We start from the raw sequence: 18,245 nt of genomic DNA, 5'->3' as shown, positions 1-18,245 counted from the left end.
CTTACTCTAAATACATATCCAGTCAACTGGCCACCAACTGCTACTGAGGGTGGAGGAATTTAAAAACATAACTGTTTGATAATTTAAAATGATATTTTATCCTATTTCTTACACGCCTGGGAACACAAAATCGACGTCCTGATGGTAACAATTGGAAGGTGTTTGATAAAGGATGTCTCTCATCATTGACAATCTTGATAGCCTTATTTAGTAATCTTTCTTTGTATTAATGCTCTTTAGTTTTATTGCCAATAACTTACTGGCTGTTGTTTCCACCTTCCTCAGTGACCTCTTCTGGGCCTCAGAAGCATTTCCATACCAACAGATCTTCTTATAAAATTTTAATAAAAGCACTATAAAACATGATCAACATTAAAAGACAGTAATTTCTTTAAGAAGTATATTCTCTGTTGAAGCTTTTTCCTTACACAGTCAGTCCATACATCCCACTTAAGCTTTATTTATAGTTTGTTATTAACTGAATTTAATGTATTCTTTGTAATAATGTATTTGATGTAATATCTGATGTAATAACTATTTGTTATTATACTAATACAAAAAAGAAGAATATATATATATATATATATATATATATATATATATATATATATATATATATATATATATATATACATACATATATATATATATATATATATACATACATACATACATACACACACACACACACACACACACACACACACACACACACACACACACACACACACATACATACATACATACATACATTTTTATATTATATGCGAAATTTTTTATGCACAAACAAAAATTTCTTAAATCCTCTACCTCATTTGCCCATTTCTTAATTAAAATGGATTACTTGCTTAAAGCTATATGTTTATCTAACAACAAAAATTCTGCAAATTAATAGAAACTTAGGAAAATATCATGCTTCCAGTAAGTTAGTCTTTTTTTGCTTTGTGTTTTTTTACATTTTTTTTTATTTTGTACATCCCCTTTCTTTCTTTTGTTCTCTATTTTCTTTCTATTTCTTATTTGGAAATAAATAAATCCTGTAGCTTATTTCAAAATATGTAATGTGTAAAAACTATTTTCAGTCAAAAATGTATATGTAGAAAGCATATTAAATGCAAGTTAATCTTTCTAATAACTTTTATGAAAATAAAATATCAAAATATGTGTGAAATATCGCCACAGCGGAATGAACCGCCAACTCATCCAGCATATGTTTTACACAGCAGATACTCTCCCAGCTGCAACCCAGTACTGGGAAAAATCCAAACACACTCATTCACATACAAACACTATGGACTTTATTCAATTCAACTACTGTAAAGCGTATGTCTTTGGACTGTAGGGGAAACCAGAGCTCCTTGAAGAAACCCACACAAACACAGGGAGAATTTGCAAACTCCACAAAGAAATGCCAACTGATCCAGCCTAGACTCAAACCAGCAACAATCTTGCTGTGAGGCGACAGTGCTAACCACTGAGACACCATGTCGCCCTTGGCAAAGTATAATGATATGTAAAATTATTAGTATTTGGGGATGCACCGAGATACTTAAATGGAGTCTTTAAATATTTAATGTTAAAAGACTAAATGATTCTTGTTCCGAATATGCTTGAAGAATTTATTTTAACTTTTTATTGAGTTATATTTTAATCATTATTTTTCTCTAAGTGAAGTTTATTCATAAACTAATTTCGAGAGGAGCACGTGATTATGATTGAACACGGCTGGTCCTGCATTAGCATGCTTGATCCACCAATCAGGCCATTCCTAACCACTATAAAGAGCCAGGGTTTTCTCACTACAGTCATCTTCGATTTGAAGAATACACTGCTCTGCATCAGCTGCTACTGCTACTGCTACTGCTACTGCTACTGCTACTGCTACTGCTACTGCTACTGCTACTGCTACTGCTACTGCTACTGCTACCGCTACTGCTACTGCTACTGCTACTGCTACTGCTACTGCTACTGCTACTGCTACTGCTACTGCTGCTGCATCAACTTCTCCAGCTACAACTTCTCCAGCAACAACATCAACTTCTCCAGCTACATCAACTTCTCCAACAACAACAACTTCTCCAGCTACATCAACTTCTCCAACAACAACAACTTCTCCAGCTACATCAACTTCTCCAACAACAACAACTTCTCCAGCTACATCAACTTCTCCAACAACAACTTCTCCAGCAACAACATCAACTTCTCCAGCTACATCAACTTCTCCAGCTACATCAACTTCTCCAACAACAACAACTTCTCCAGCTACATCAACTTATCCATCAACTTCTCCAGCTACATCAACTTCTCCAGCTACACCAACTTATCCAACTACAACTTCTCAACCTTCTACTTCAATTGCCTCACACAATGCAATCTCTGTGTCTTCAACCCAATTCTCCAACAAGATCACAGTAAAAACTCGATCACCATCCATGAACTTTGCCTAAACTCTCAATGCCTGCGATTCAAGCTGAACTCTCTTCTAGGGGTGCACCAGCGGTAACATACATGACACTTTTTAAGGGGAAGCCTCACAAACTACAACTAAGATTAAACATCCATCTTTAAAGGATGATTCTAGCGTGAATAGAATGACTCACCTCTCAATCAAGGTTGTAGACAATCCAATCCTTAAAACATCAGTCCACAACTTATGCATACATTGATAAACATCCATGTTAATCCTCCAAACTAGTCGCTGTGGTGCATTCAATAGAGTAGCATCTCCAATCATAACACTAGTTCTCTGGCAAACAAAATGGCCGCCAGCCTTTTTCTGCAACTTTGATTGACACTCCTTCGAGCCAATAGCTGAAAGGAGAAGCGTCACCATCCAATGAACTCTCAAAAATTTGAGATGGTCCCACCCTCTCTCATGACAAGCTCATGAATGATTATCATTACATTTACACAATTACTACTAAATAGTGACATTAATTTTAAGTTCAGGGTTCGATGTTGGCAGATGATAAATAAATACATAAATAAATAATAAAGAAAATAAATAATTATAAAATATAAAAAAAAAAAAAAAAAAAAAAAAAAAAAAAAAAAAAAAAAAAACTGCCACATCTGATAGCAGTTTAACTTCTAAAAAGTTTACTCTGCTACTGAAAAACATTCAATGCATTAGGCATAGAAGTCCAATCGTAATATGCCCCAGTGACTCATGTCCATACACTTATAAGCCATAAGCTTATAATGGCAAGTTGGTTAGATGTGAAAACAGCAAAGAAACAAACTTCCTGCTTTGACTTCCACGAATGAGAGGAGGACATTTCTGACATGTCCGATGTTTCATCAATTGACTCTGCGTTAGATACAAACCAAGGGGTTTAAACTCCACTATAATTCCACCTACCCTGTCTTCAATAGGTACATCAGGATCACTAGTCGAGCAGATTTCCCATTTAATATGCCATCCTTAGGAGGGACAAATGCCTACCTCTACTATCTTTGCTCGTTGCGACAATGAGGCTTCGTACCATGCATTAACAAAGGCACTTCCACACTTAGTTGCCCATGCTCTTATTAAGACGCCCCGCATGGTTATCAGCTAAAATAATTCATTGTGTTTGCCATACATGTACCATGTTGTAATGTCATTTCTGATTCTCTCTTGTTTTTCTCATTTCAGAGATCATGTCAGCTGGTTGCAGAAGCTGACCCTCATCCAACCTATTACACTCCACATCCATTTCTAAATACATTTACACTCTTTGCAAATGACACTTTTCCACTCACATAGCCCACACCCTCGATGCCATATTCACACTAGCCTTTATAATTTAAGTCTTCTGAACTAAGTATGACATTTCAATCCAACGATACACCTAACCATATCTGTTCTATCTTCGCAGGATGAAGGGATGCAGGATGATATCCGTTCCCCCACACACCTGTTCTAAACAGGCCCGGATTGGCTAATCGGGAGGACCGGGAGAATTCCCGGTGGGCCGGTCTGTTTTTTTTTTTTTTGGCCGCGAGGGCCGGTGTCCCTAGCTCCAGAATCTGTTGCTCTCAGCAGTGACACTTTTTTAATTCATTTACTTGACCACAGCTTTTTATTCATTATTTTACCACAACTTTTCTCTTTTGTTGTGGTCGAGTGGTTGGCACGTTAGGTTAAGACGCTGCGGACCTGGGTTCGATCCTTGCTAGAGTAATTTAGTGTTTTCATTTTTTGATAAGACATATAATACAGTTAGGGTTGTAGAACATTTGAAGTTCTAAAGCAGCCGTTTTCTCAAAAAAAAAAAAAAAAAAAAAAAAAAAAAAAAAAAAAAAAAAAAAAAAAAAAGACATGATAGTGCCATTAGAAACTGATTTGGAAATATTTATTTACTTATTTTAATATAGTCAGTCGTGAACTGAGGTGGGCCGGTCTGAGGCTTGAAACTCCAGAGCTGAAAAGGTGTCCCACTCCGGCCCTGGTTCTAAACCTCTTAGCATTTTTACACCACAGAAGAGCAATACCACCTCGGGGAAGCCCAGCCGATCCTCTCCAGCCAACTTCCACCATCATGCATTATTGGGTATGAAGTATGACTCTGTCATTTCCTTCCTATTTCCCTTCCTATTTAACATAGGAGCTCCTTCACTACCCTTCCCTGTTTTTCTAGCTTTAACTTTTTCTCTCCAAATTTAAACTATCCTATACTTCTATTCACTTTCATTCACCACAGCTCCGACCAATTCAGGGGTTGTCTTGAGTTTCAGTTGCTGCAACAGGAACGTTCTAAATGAGCTTGCATACACTTACAAATTTTCTAAATACCACTATCGTTGCACTCCCCGCACTAATACAGCAGTAAATGCTTCTGCGGGAGCACAAGTTGCCTCCATACTGGCCCACTACACCACTGCAGCCGCAGAAATGCTCCGCAGAGTTGCACACCCAAAGCACCACTGCTACCGCAGTGACCCTCTAGCATATGCCTTATTCACCTTCATCTTTACATATCACTAAAGGCAGTATTTAACGTCCCTGCGGGAGCACTCAAAACTTACTAATATCGACTGTTTAGGTGCTCCACTTAACTATACACCCCATTAACATCACTGCAACTGCAGTGACGCTCTAGCTGAGCCCCCTTTTCACTTTCATCTCTAAATATCACTGCTAATAGTACTTAGTATTTCCGTGTGAGACTCTAATACTGAGTACCACTGCACCTCTGCTCTTGCAGAGACGCTTTGCCGAGCCTTATTCTCCCTCTGCACCACTGCTGCAACAGTTAAGCTTTGCCTGAGCTGCAACTGCAGAGACGGCTGTTTAGCCTTAATTCTCTGCACCACTGATTTTATTGCACTTCTGTAACTGCAGAGAAGCTCTGCTGAGATTATTTTTTCCCCTGCACCAATGCTGCAGCAGTGACGCCCTGCCTGAACAGTCTTCCAACAACAGATATAAACTCTGTCATTGGTCCTCTAACACCTCTAAATCCTCAATTTGCCTCAGCCAATATTTCCTCAGAGAAGCCCAGCTGATTCTCGGTTGCAGACTTCAACCTAGTTTCCAAGCAGCACGACTCTGTCTGTTCTTCCTACTTTCTGTCTTAGTTGCATAGGACTCATTTTTACTAAACTTTCCTTTTTATTTTATTAAACTTCCCTTCTCTTTCTCTTCATAATTTTTTAATTTCACTTGCACTCATTCTCTGCAGCTCGGACTCCCACAGGGGTAGCCCCAAGCTCCCACTGCCACAGCAGTGAAGCTCTTTAAAAGCTCACATGTACACTTTTCAAAAAATTTTACCATTATCACACTCCGCCGCAATAATACAGCCGTAAAGGCGTAGCGGGAACTCGTATTGCTTCCATACTGACTACAATTACACCTCTACAGCAGCTCCACTTAATTACATTGCATTGTAGCATCAATTTATTCTCCATCACCACACTCCCCGCAACAATACAGCCATAAAGGCTTAGCGGGAACTCGTATTGCTTACATACTGACCACCATCACACCTTTACAGCAGCTCCACTTAATTACATTGCATTGTAGTATCAATTTATTTTCCATCACCACACTCCCCGCTATAATACAGCTGTAAAGGCTTAGCGGGAACATGTATTGCTTTCACACATATAATGCACCAGACTCTGAATACCTATGCACCCCTGCAGCCACAGAGTCGCTCTACTGTGTCTGATTCCTATCTGCTACACAGCTGTTAATCAGCTCTCCAAAGCGCACTTCCCTTTAGAAACTGACTTTCACCGCACCTCTGCAGCCGCAGAGACGCTCAGCCGAGCATCACTCCCCTCTACATCACTGCCGCAGCAGTGACGCTTAGCGAGCGCATATACACTTCCACTTAGCAATCCACTACTGATACACTCTCCAGCACTGCCAAAGCAGTTAAACGTCTCTGCGAAGGCGTATTTACCTTCCAGATACTGACTTCCATTGCACCTCTGCAGCAGCAGAGACGCTCAGCCGAGCATCATTTACATCCCCTGCACCACTGCTGCAGCAGTGACGCTCTGCTGGAGCTCATGCACACTTCCATTACACTTATACCACTTCTGTCACTCCCAGCACTGCTAAAGCAGTTAAAACGCTGCTGCAGAAGCGTATTCTTCCCCTTAGGACTGACTACCACCGCACCTCTGCAGTCGCAGAGACGCTCAGCCGAGCATCACTCCCCTCCACATCACTGCCGCAGCAGTGACGCTCAGCGAGCGCATATACACTTTCATTTAGCAACCCAATACTGATACACTCTCCAGCACTGCTAAAGCAGTTAAACGTCCCTGCGGAGGCGTATTTCCCTTACAAATACTGACTTCCATTGCACCTCTGCAGCAGCAGAGACGCTCAGCCGAGCATCATTTACATCCCCTGCACCACTGCTGCAGCAGTGACGCTCTGCTGGAGCTCATGCACACTTCCATTACACTTATACCACTTCTGTCACTCCCAGCACTGCTAAAGCAGTTAAAACGCTGCTGCAGAAGCGTATTCTTCCCCTTAGTACTGACTACCATCGCACCTCTGCAGTCGCAGAGACGCTCAGCCGAGCTTCATCCCCCCCTGCACCACTGCTGCAGCAGTGTCGCTCCACCGGAGCTCACGCACACTACCATTTATCCATACCACTACTGACACACTCCCCATTGGACTGCCAAAGCGGTTAATCAGTTAACCGCTTCTCATCTGCAGCTACAGCTCCGCAGAACCTTACAGCTTTATTTTCCATCACTACTATACTAAACCTTTACGAAACTCACCACATATGTTTTAAACCTTTACACTTACCCCACTTACTCTCCCGCTGGTCCTTACAATTAACAGAACCCGGGAGCACACATAGTCATACATAAGCACTTTCAGTTAATTTTTACACCCACACCAGTCTCTGTTGCTCCTCCAAGCTATTTCTGTATCACTTTTCAGCAGCCGGATATGGCATTAATCTCCTGTGCCTTTTGGGGGGTTCTTCAAATACGCGGCTGCTGTCCCGAGCGGAGCATTTTGGGGAGTTGTCGAGATCTACCTGAGCTCGAGGCTCCCCTCTCTTCCTCCAAACGGGAGGGAGCCCAGGGCTCAAGAACCTTCGAGCTCAGGGCTCTCTCCCGGGACAGCATGCCAAACTTGCTTATAATCAATCATCAGCTAAGTGTGAACTCTTGAAGTGAAGTTTATTCATAAACTAATTTCGAGAGGAGCACGTGATTATGATTGAACACGGCTGGTCCTGCATTAGCATGCTTGATCCACCAATCAGGCCATTCCTAACCACTATAAAGAGCCAGGGTTTTCTCACTACAGTCATCTTCGATTTGAAGAATCCCCCCTTCCACCCCTACCTTTTCACCTTTCCCTCCATAGGGCAGCACGGTGGCTCAGTGACTAGCACTGTCGCCTCACAGCAAGAACGTCACCGGTTCTAGTTCCTTAACAGGCCGGTGGTCGTTTCTGTGTGTAGTTTGCATGTTCTTCCCGTGCTTGCGTGGGTTTTCCCCGGGTTCTCCGGTTTCCTCCCACATTCCAAAAACATGTACAACAAGTTAATCGTTAAATCTAAATTTTAATACAGGTAATCTAATAATGCAGCATATCTTTTAATAGCCTTCAATCTTAATCTTTAGCTATTATAAAAAGGGGAGTTGTCGAGATCTACCTGAGCTCGAGGCTCCCCTCTCTTCCTCCAAACGGGAGGGAGCCCAGGGCTCAAGAACCTTCGAGCTCAGGGCTCTCTCCCGGGACAGCATGCCAAACTTGCTTATAATCAATCATCAGCTAAGTGTGAACTCTTGAATGTACAGTACACACATTTTAATGAACAAAATATTTAAGCTGTATTCCACTTTTATTATTTTTATGCTGGAAAACTATTTGATAATTATTTTTTCAGGACAAATGCATTTATTTAGAATATAGAATTTTAAAAGATCTATTTTTTATTTTATATTTACAATAATTTCTTCGTAAAAAATAGATTTCATTTTTAATCTTAGCAGTAATGAACAAAAATACGTTTATCTTGCTTTAGAAAATACACACAATCATAAAACAATTGCATTTTTTCATGCACTTTTTTTTTCATAATTGTGTGTACATTTTAAGTTAAAATAAATGCATTTTTTCTAGGTATATTCTGAATCGCCCTGCTAAAATTTGTGCTGTCTAAATCTGGGCCCAGCACATTGTAAAATATTGCACAAATCCATAGTCTCTGTTGACACAGATCAGATTTTCTGTTTATTATTCCAGTTATCTGGCTGTGTGCATGGTGCTGGCTGAGGTTTTTCGAAAGGCAGAGAGATCCGATTGTATCAGATCCCGCAGGTAGCATGGTTAAAAAAAAAAAACACTACATCCTGACCCGTCTCTTCCAGTGAAATGAGTTCTCTGTCAGTTGCAGAAGATCTAGGGCCCACACAGCTGTTCTCCCTTGAGCTGGCGTAGATGAAACATAATAGCAGAGCCTATATGAAAAATGCACAGAGCTGTAAAAGACAATACGCTCATCAGGCTCAATATCATGCTGCTGTTGGAAAAAAAAAGAAAGAAAGAAAGGATAGAGAACGAGAGAGAGAGACCTGGTTGCCCCGGATAGATCCTCTTTTCAATGGAATGGGTTTGACGGCAGGTCTGGATGAATGCCTGTGCAAACATTTACACACGGTGCACCATCCACCGATTGCATTACAAAGATTGATAGTTCAGTCGCTATCTTACCGACTGCTGTTTCATTGGCCTGTGTGAAATCAAACGAAGCCTTGATACAGGAGAATCAGTGGAGAGGAGGAATTGCGCACTAGGGACAGCCAAACTTGCAATAAAGGACGGCAGAGGACATGAGTCTTCCACTACAGGTCTTTGTTTTTGTGTGCTGATAAAATGGACGAAAAAACGAGTGATAATGTACACAGCAAGAGGGCAAAATAACTAACGGCTTCTCTTTTTCATTCAGTTTAGACATCTTACACTCACGAAAAGTACAGTTGCTGCCATGGTATTGGACATATTTTGGTTGACTTTAAAATATTGCCACTGTGTTTTTGTCTTTTTTTTAATGCTTCACTAATATTCAGATAATTAGTAAACCACAAATAAGCATAGCAGTGTGGTTCGATTGTTCTGAGTGCATTGAAATGCAATTGAAGCTGTGAAAGAGAAAAGTGTAAAAAATATCTGTTAAGTAACACAAGTGTTTTCTGTTTATTTAATTGCATTGTAGGATGTTGATCTCTGCTCTGTTGACTTTTGATGTTGAAAATTCAACTCTACAGTTGTTAAGCAAAGTGACTTTTTATTGACATTTATTTAGTTTGAAATACACAATCAATCAATTCATCTTGAATTGTACATATCTGCTGCATATATATATTTGTAATTATGTTCATATCTATCTGCATACCTCTGATTTTTTTAATAGCATCGTGTACATACTCACAGGCCACTTTATTAGGTAAACTTACTAGTACCAGGTTGGACCCTTTTTGCCTTTAGAGCTGCCTTAATCCTCTGTGGCATAGATTCAACAAAGTTCTGGAAATGTTCCTTAGAGATTTTGGCCTAATATTAACAAAATAGCATCACGCAGTTGCTGCAGATTTGTCGGCTGCACATCCAAGATGCAAATCTCCCATCCCACCACATCCCAAATGTGCTCTATTGGATTGAGACTGGTGACTGTGGAGACCATTTGAGCACAGTAAACTCATTGTCATGTTCAAGAATGCAGTCTAAGAAGATTTGCGCTTCATGTATCGTGCTGGAAGTAGCTATCAGAAAATGTGTACACTGTGTTCCTAAAGGGATTGACAGGGTCAGCAACAATGCTTAGGCTGGCTGTGGCATTGACATGATGCTCAATTAGTACTAATGGACCCAAAGTGTGGCAAGAAAATATCCCCTCCACCATTAAACCACCACCACCACCAACCTGAACCGTTGATACATGGCAGAATGGATCCATGCTTTCTTGTTGTTGATGCCAAATTCTGACTCTACCATCCGAATGTTGCAGCGACATCAAGACTCATCAAACCAAACAATGTTTCTCCAATCTTCTATTTTCCAATTTTGGTGAGCCTGTATGAATTGAAGCCTTATTTTTAGCTGACAGGAATGGCACACGATGTGGTCTTCTGTTGCTGTAGCCCATCCGCCTCAGTGTTTTGTGATGTGTTGTGCATTCAGGGATTCTCTTCTGCATACCTAAGCTGTAACGAGTGGTTATTTGAGTAACTGTTGCCTTTCCATCAGTCTGACCATTCTCCTCTCAATCAACAAGGCATTTGTGCCTACAAAACTGCAGCTCACTGGATATTTTCTCTGTACCAGACCATTCTCTGTAAACCTTAAAGATGGTTGAACTTGAAATACCTTTAGATCAGCAGTTTCTGAAATAATCAGACCAGCCCTTCTGGCACCAACAACCATGTCACGTTCAAAGTCACATAAATTGCATTTCCTTACTATTCTGATGCTCAGGTTGAACTGCAGCTGAGTTGCTGTCATGTAATTGGCTGATTAGAATTTTGAGTTAATGAGTGTGAGTGTGTATTCATATATTGTAAATCTCTTCATAGTTAATACAACCTGTATATAATGTCCATAGTACATCCATATGTAAATATCACCATAGTTTTTCTATAATTGCACTTTATAACTTTTGTCCTGCACTTGCTGCTATTGCACTGGTTAGACCTATATTGCATTTCGTTGCCTTGTACTTGTACAGGTGTAATGACACTAAAATTAAATCTAATCTAAAAAATCCAGTGTATCTGAAATAATATATATAGAGAAATAAGTCTGTAAAATAACAGAACATGTACTGGAAGTTTATTACAAAGTTTTATAGCATAATATACAACACAACATACAAAACAGTAAAAAAGTGACTTTTAATTATCTTTTTAAATAGTGTAAAATGATAAATTGTCTAGGTTCAATATATCACTTTACACTGTTGATACACTGAATGATAATTAAAAGTCACTTTTTTACTTCTTAGGTTAAAAGTTGTTGGAAGACATATCAAGGTTCCATAGTCATATCTGCGGGGTCTTAAAAAATCTTAAAATGCAAGTCTCAAAAGCTAAATTTTAGGCCTTACAAAGTCTTAAATCTACTGAAATATTGTGTTGTAGTTCTTAAATCTTTCTAAAGATGTATTTATTTTCCTTTGTCCATTTATAGGTAACCAATCAGGCAATTAACACCTATACAATCACCAACAATCCTAATCTCAACAACATCTTTTAATTTTTATAGCATTAAATAGCATTTATTTACTGTACTTTTACCTGACAAATATATTTTTTATAATTAAATTATTATTAATGTAGACTAAAGTAATTCGCTTTTTTCGACATGGCTAGTGAAAATCTTTCCTAACTAGGATATTTGTAAAAAAAGAAATCCTTAACATTAAGCCCTGTATAAGTCTAAAATTTTATTCATAGTGGTCTTAAAATGTCTTTAAAAATCTTAAATGTAACTTGGTGAACCTGCAGAAACCCTGCATACTGCAATTAATAATCAAATAAAACATAAATCACAAAATATGGTAAACTGCTAATTTATTAATATTTTTATAGTGTAGGTTTCATTTCCAGTGGGTTTAGATGCATTTATTGCTTTCAGGCATAAATTTTCAAGTCATATAGACCTAATTTCTTCACATTATGTATGCAGGTAGCCACGTTTCTGCATATTATGTATGCAGGTAGCCAAATAAGGGTGTATTTTGTTGTTGCTTCTGTTTTATCCAGTTATATACAGGTGTCATGTCATATAATGAACCTGAATTCTTCAAAGTATATGATTCAATAAGTAGTCAAAGTGTGTTTATTTAAAAACCTAAATACCATGTGCATGCTGTTTTCTAACATAGTGGCTCCGGAATGGAAAAAAAATAGAAAGCTGGCTGCAAGGTGACCCAGAGCTTTTACCCCAAGCCTTCCAACCCACTAAACCAGCCACAACCAATCAATTCAGCCCATCTAAGTCCATGCAGAAACAGCGAGAGGCATAAAAGACACTCGTGATATTTCCATCAATATCTAAGCAGTGGATATTAAAAGAGAGCTGAATGTAAGAGAGCGAGAACTGGTTGAAAAACGAAGCCGCTCAATTCAGATGCCGCAGAAGGGCCAAGAGTATCTCGAGTGGAAACAAGCGTGTTGATGAGGGCCAGTGACCTCCGAAAGGAAGTGTCAGTGCACGGGAAGAAAACATGCCTTCCGCCTTCCCTCCATCCTCACAAATAATTTGATAAAACGCAACAGAGGAGCGCTCAAGTCATCATCAGATTAACCCCTGTACGTCCGAATGCATTTCTCTTCCTCCGAAAGGTGCTCACGTCGTTAGCATTTAGATAGACGAGAGCAGCAAGGCCTGCGTAATAGGCTGCTCCCATCCCTCCTGCTCGAATCAGCTGAAGAGAGGAGGATTAAATGAAAAGAATAACAGTGATGATAGCAAGGGTGAGGGAATCAGAGAGACAAGGGAAGGCCGTGTGACGCTCCAACAGCCGTGAGCTCATTAACCGAGGCCTTGACAGAATTGATGTTAGAGGTGATTGGAGATTATCACATTTAGAGAAAGCTTCATCCTTTCATCACCCTCCGTTCCTCTCCTTCTCCGCTCTTTCTCTCCATTTCATCCAAGTCAGCTGGCCTGCGCTCAATTCCTGGCTCCGAGGAATCCTGTGGGAGAGGGCTTACGGATAGTATCAGCACGCGCCTGCCCGCTTGATCTCCTAATTCTGCTTCATTTAAACTTCATCAACTTTTCCACTGGACCGGAAGACAAGAAGAATAGAAACAGCTTGCGTCTGTGCTTTTTTTTTTCCACCTCCACTATCCTTTTGTTGTCAGATCTGATATTACGCCTTCACACCCCAGTGCTGCTCGCTCACATAAACACACACACACACACACACACACACACACACACACACACACACACACACACATCGAAACACCCCTTAACAGTATCACAAGATGGAAATGTCTACAGAATGGTTCAAGAGTACTAATCCCACCTAACCCTCAACCCCAAACCTCCACCCTCCCTTTCCAATGCAGTTACCACTTCATCTGCCACTGCACACACAACACACACACACATGTCAGTGAATTTGGTCACCCCTCTAACTGATGCAGAAAATTAGATTACTTTATTTAAATGACTATGATAATAGTGTTGTGTGCCTTTGGCCCGCTGTAAGAGGGGATTTCTGCTCAACTCATTGTTAGCAATTTAGTTGAGCCGCCTCATCTGCACATACTAACAATGGCGATGTCATACGTACAGGTTTCTACCATCTCTCGTCCCTCATGATCCTTTTTTTTTTAATCCCCTCCCAGTGAGACACAGATGTGGGGGTCTCTCTTTATTCTCGATTTACAGTCCATACGCAAGGTGGGCGATTTGCTTGCCAGGCCATACGGTGATGGGATACGCATATTGCATTTTAAATATACTAATCCCATCTATAAACAGAGTTTACAGCATGTCAAAAGGCTGAAGACGCCGTCATCTCAGATTTAGAGAACAGGTGTTCGCTGAGAGCATGTCTGAAGTTTCTGTCTGCCAGTTTCTTTCTTAGATATGTTGACTTTACTAACTGATGTTGTATTCAGATGTGATTGTTCTGAACCTACTTTTTTTTCTACAGCATTTAAGCACTTGGCTCAGACCTTTATCCTGTTATAAATTGGTGAGCATTTTTCTCCTAACCAATTTGACTTTTCCCCCTTAGAACTGTGTTTTGCAAGAGAATGGCTATGGTAGTTTTTGCATGCATTTAGTTTGTTTAGATATTTTTTTGTGTTAAATTAAAAATTTACCTTATGCTTTTCTGTTATATTTTGTCCAAGTGTCTTTATTTTTTTTTTTCATGAAACAACTACATATATTATATACATTTCTTTGATTCTCAAATATATGGATTATATACTTTTACCTGCCACTTTATTTGGTACACCTGTCCAACTGCAATGTCAATTGCATTTTCTTGTGCGCTCTCAAATAACGCTGCTGAAGTGTGATTTAGTGTGTTAATGTAGTAAGTATGTCTCCAACATTTATTAGATTTGCTAGGAATATTTATGAATGTCCACTAGACCTACAAAGCGGTATTAATGCATTCTGAAGTAAAGTGAAATGGCTATAAACTCTAGCAAGATAAAGTCATTAAATGCAGAGCCCATAAACTTTTATCTATAAAGTATTGAAACTGTGTTTATCTTAACTGAAAGCTACGTCATGTTTGCTGGACTTACGCATCACGCACCTGTCAATCAGTCAGTCATTTAGCACGTAACCTTAAAGGGTTAAACAAATAACTCACAGCACCACTACGCTACAGAAAAGTTTGCGCTGTTATAATTCACTTACCTTTTAATACATTTTGGTGCGATTATAATCCGCTATTTAAAAAACATGTTTGAATGTTTTAATGAGATGCTGTAATGTAGCCGTGGCGGGACCAATTTTTGTGCCATGGAAGAATGAATGTAGCGGAAACCATGTCCAGTGAGCGCCAGTTCTGGGCACACAAATGCCTTGTTGATGCCAGGAGTCAGAGAATGGCAAGACTGGTTCGAGCTAATAAAAGGGCAAAAGTTACTCAAATAACCACTCATTACAATCGAATTATGCAGGAGAGCATCTCTGAACACATAAGTCAAACCTTGAGCCGGTTGCGCTATAACAGCAGAAGACCACACCGGGTGACTCTCCTGTCAGCAAGGAACAGGAAACTGAGGCTATACCTCATACAGGCTACCAAAATTGGACAATAAAAGATTGGAAAATCGTTGCCTGGTCTGATGAGCCTCGATTTCTGCTGCGACATTCAGATGGGAGGGTCAGAATTTGGCATCAACAATGACTCATGACAATGAGTTCACTGTGCTCAAATGGCCTCCACAGTCTCAATCTAATAGAGCACCTTTGTGACATAGTGGAACGGGAGATTTGTATCATGGGTGTGCAGCAGTCAAATCTGCAGCAACTGCTAGATGCTATCATGTCAATATGGACCAAAATCTCAAAGGAACATTTCTAGAACTTTGTTCAATCTATGCCACGAAGGATTAAGGCTGTTCTAAAGGCAAAAAGGGGTCCAACCTGGAACTAGAGTAGTAAGGTGTATCTAATAAAGTGGCCGGTGAGTGTATATTTTTAGACAGTCTCACAATGTTATTTTTTTTATTACATTTTATTATAAACATAAACTTAATTAAATTATTATTTTCCCGTTACAGGTGCTTTCACATTATTTTGCCATCATTTTGGCAAATTCGGTGGGTGAAAAGGATCCATTGTCTATTTTCAATAGCGCAGTAAGGTATGAAGAACAACTCACATCAAACTCACTTTAAAACAGTTTGTAAACAATTTAAAACCATTGCAAAGACTGCAGTGGAAAATGTTTGGTCAAATAAAAATTCTTGATCTAGAGCAATCCTACTGAAATGTCTGGATTTTGTCTGTGAAATCCACTAAACAGTGGAAAATGAGTAAACATAGACCTCTTGACTAAAATAAGGCTAACTTTGGTCTGCCAGCGAAAATCTGATAGACGTCTAACAATAGTCCAAAAAAAAAAAAAAAAACACTAGTCGTACTCACTCATTACTAGACTCACACAGAATCTACAGATTTCCGCAGATTTTTAGCCCATCATCGAGTCCATGTATTTACTTGTGTAAATGTGTGTAAATTTTGATTTATTCAGTTTTTAAATTAATTTCACAAAAATTACTGTGATATAATATTAGTAATAATAAAATGTTCATTTGATTTATTTACAATAAAGTTTGTAAAGTAATATTTTCTGTCTTTTAGTAGATATATTATAAGAGAGACTTGCTTTGTTTACCAAATCAGTGGATTTATTTGGATTTGCATCGTAAAGATAAAAGTTAAAAATGTATTATATATATTTCATATATTAAGTTTTTGGTTACGATAGTCCTAAAATCATAAATCCGCAGATTTTTTTTTTTTACAAAATTCTCAGCTGAAATAGCAAAAATGTTGGCAGATTCTGTCTGGCCCTACTCATTACTGTTATATACTACTATTTGATAGTTTTATACGTCTATTCAGTTTTAACTGACAGCTCAGTTAATATATATATATGCAACACATATATATTATGCAATAATATATATTAAACACACACAAAAATTTGTGCTGGTTTTATAAGGTAATACATTTTTAAATTTTTGTTTCCACAAGAACCTTTACCATTCATTGGACTAAAGAATCTTTATAGTGGAAAAGTATTCCTCAGATTATTAAAAGGCTTTTCACACTAAGAGAAATCATTCCAGACTATTCAATAACACTTTTTTTTCTGTGGCATCAGTTCCAAAGAAAAAAATAAAATAGAAAGAAAGAAAAAAATTTGCGACCTTTTATTTTTAAAACTGTACCTTGTGTAACTAGTGTGCAAGACATTGGTAGCAATGCTTTTGTGCTGTTTTATTGCATCACGTTTTGTGTGAATCACCCATTAAGCCCCAAAGGCCAAACCGAATGTCTTGCAGAGTTTCCATATTCCTTAAAGTCACAGTAGACAAGTCCTTGAAGATGCACCAAGTCAATGAATGTGTTACAGAAAGCCTCAGTGGACAACAGTGGCTCTTCCCCTAATATATGACCACAATACTACGCATTAGCAAGAAACATGAATAAATGATAAAAATGATCCACAGATATAGGAGAAACAGATATCTTCTTGCAATGCTTTATTTATGCATATTAAATATTTAGAGTACAGTGTGCAAGAAAGCGCAGGTCAACAAAACATAGTGGCGTAGCAAACGGCGGCGTGCGTAATGAAGCTGCATTAAGGCTGCGTGCAATGGCTGCTCTGATAGAGTGACTACCAAGTGCTGCTGTTTGTTCCAGAGCACTTCATCATAGGTGGGTTTTTCTGCAGGCCCCTGCGTCCCATGTTCCCGCTCTACCTCCCCAGGCCCCCCGCCGCTTGCGTGATCTATTACCGTTCCGCAGCACGAGGAGCGATAAATCACCGTAATGCAGAGCGCTGATGATCAGGGCTGGGTGCGAGGAGACGAGATGAATCTACGTGAGCCGGGTGGGGCGGCCGTACAGTAGAGAATGCTGGTTACTGATGGGGTTTGTTGTTTCACAGTGTGGTACCTTGGCAGGGGTGGAGGCCCCTGGGTATTGAGAACAGCAACAAGATGCTCGCACTTTTGGGGAGACATGGATTGGGACAGGGTGCGTAGGGACATGTATCCGGACATGTTGAGGAATGCGACTTTGCTAGGTCGAAATTAGCCTAACACTGATTAAGACACAATGCTGCTTGTTCTGGTCAGGGCAAAGCAGGGGACAGGAGAAAGATGTACTGCTTTACTGGAGTACAGAAATAGGGGGTGGAGGGGAAAAAAAAGCTGCAAATATTTCCAGTGGGAATAACTAATGCAGAATGCACGCAACATTCTGCAAGCGCAAACAATTAAAAACACATTTATATCAATAGCAGGATTTTAGCCTCATTTTAGCCTGAGCAGAAGCATTGGTTTAGATAACTCCAGGCTCCAGACTGAATAAATGGTGGCAAATGCGACAAAAATAAATAAATAAACATTTGCCACGGTAATTCAACATCTAGTCATTAAAGAGTCATTTGTTCGTAAAGTGGTTTCATGATTAGTGCTATGTTCATTGCCTCTACTGGAAACACTGTCCTGCAATTTAATGATGTAGTTAGTCTGCAAATTTCTTT

General features: G+C 39.3%; 1 long non-coding RNA gene across 3 annotated transcripts in view; it reads left to right on the top strand.

The window, feature by feature from the left end:
* LOC141379843 (uncharacterized) overlaps positions 1-16,857 on the top strand; it is a 55,000-nt gene extending 38,143 nt beyond the window's left edge. For 2 of the 3 annotated variants that reach the window (XR_015520260.1, XR_015520261.1), the window contains exon 3: positions 286-366. This is a non-coding gene — a long non-coding RNA (uncharacterized LOC141379843). Of the gene's footprint in view, positions 1-285; positions 367-14,150; positions 14,193-15,744 lie in introns of those variants that run through there. The other variant, XR_015520262.1, reaches the window with a different exon arrangement.
* The last annotated feature ends 1,388 nt before the right edge of the window (positions 16,858-18,245 follow it).

Source organism: Danio rerio, chromosome 21 (genome assembly GCF_052040795.2).
Source record: "Danio rerio strain M-AB ecotype USA chromosome 21, GRCz13ab, whole genome shotgun sequence".
Classification (NCBI taxonomy): Eukaryota; Metazoa; Chordata; class Actinopteri; order Cypriniformes; family Danionidae; genus Danio; species Danio rerio.
This window is presented reverse-complemented; position numbering and strand designations above follow the sequence as displayed.